Genomic DNA, 1868 nt, shown 5'->3' with positions numbered 1-1868 from the left:
AGTTCATCGTCTGTTGGGGTTGGGGCGAAAGCATCCAAATTGAGAGATTCCAAGGAGGGTAGGTGCAGGGCTGTTCGAAGGGTATTCACATTAAGTTCCATTGGCACTAGAGATTTGTTGATTGGGTGAGAAGCATAACCAACGATGCTTAATCCAGAGTTGTCCAAGGTAGTAATATAGGAGCTTAGTAGGAATTGGGTGATACAAGTTTCAGGTGTAGGTTTGGTGGCTGAAAGAGCATAATACAAAGGATGGTTACGAAGAATTTCAATGAGGGGAAAAGTGAATTCAGGGAAACCTGTTGGAGATGGAGCGAAGAAATAATTATTTGGTTTCCTCACCAGTATGACTTTCTCATATCGATTTTAGACAAACGATAGAGCGTGAGACGTTAATGCTTGGGCTTGAGTTACTATCCCTTGGCACCATCGAAGATGCAAGAAATGTCGAATCAACTCCAGGAGTTATTAGATAGGGGATTTATAAGACCAAGTTACTCACCATGGGGTGCACCGGTTCTGTTCGTTAAAAAGAAAGATGGGTCAATGCGAATGTGCATTGATTACAGGGAACTTAATAAGTTGACCATCAAGAACAGATACCCTCTCCCTAGAATCGATGATCTGTTTGACCAACTTGAAGGAGCGGTATATTTTTCCAAGATTGACCTACGATCTGGATAACACCAAGTGAGAGTTCGGGAAGAGGTGTGATAATTGGATCCTGGTTACATCACCCAAGGTAATCAATATGTGATTATCTCATTAAATGATTACGTGACAGCATGATAAATTGTTATATTTGATCATGCTAGTATGTGAAATAATATGCATAATATGGATGCACGTATGGGATTGGATGTGTGTCTGTGTGTGTGTGCAAAATTATATATGTGTATATAGAATTATATCTATATATATATATATATGCATACATGCATGTTATATGAGTACACGGTATGTGTGTGTATGCATGCATGAGTAAGCCGACTTTCCTGTTTTGGAAATGTATAAAAGGATGGCTTAGCATCCATATTTCTTCTTCTTTCCTTTTTATAAAGTTGTGCGATTTAAAGAGAAGAGAGGTTGACCGGATTATTTATTTTCTGGAGATTCAAGCTGATTTCAAGTATTTTGATTCAAAAGCTTATTAAGGTGAGTGATTTCTAAACTCTTTTGCATAAAATTATTATTGATTTCATATGAATTTTGTTTGAGTTTGGATAGAAATCAGTCTTTTGCTCTAAGTGTTTATCCAGATATTAAACTGGACAAGGTTTGACCGGATTGTTTTAAATCGGTCAAAGGGTGGACGATGTGTTGTCCGGATTGTATTAAATCGGACAAAGGGTGGACGATTTGTTGTCCAGATTGTTTTGAGCCGGTTAAGTTGTGAACGGAGTATTGTCCCGACTTGTTATCTGGACAAAGATGTTGGCTTATATTCTAAGGGTTAAATCGGTCAAGCTTTATGCGGAGTGTTATCCGGACTTGTTATCCGGACAAAAGTTGGAATCTACTCTAAATGTTAATCGAACACAGCTTATTCCATGTGTTGTCCAGATAGTTGACCGGGGTTGAAGTCCGGCTAATCAAGTTGACCGGATTGAAAATGTGGTCTTGTGTTTTTATTAAGAAATGTTATTTTTATCATAAAAAGGAAATTTTGAAAGAAATGATTTTGTATTGATAATAATTTCAATGGCTGCGGTTTATTTGAAATTATTCTGTGAAATATTTTGATGAGGAAAAAAGGATGGCATATCAAGGAGAGGTGTACCATGGGATAAGGGTGGCATATCAAGGAGTGGTGTACCATGGGATAAGGGTGGCATATCAAGAGGAGGTGTACCTTTGGATATAAGGGTG

This window comes from Cynara cardunculus, unplaced genomic scaffold, assembly GCF_001531365.2.
Source record: "Cynara cardunculus var. scolymus isolate 2C unplaced genomic scaffold, CcrdV1 Un_Scaffold_3997, whole genome shotgun sequence".
In the NCBI taxonomy this organism is placed as follows: domain Eukaryota; kingdom Viridiplantae; phylum Streptophyta; class Magnoliopsida; order Asterales; family Asteraceae; genus Cynara; species Cynara cardunculus.
Note: the sequence above shows the minus strand (reverse complement) of the source record.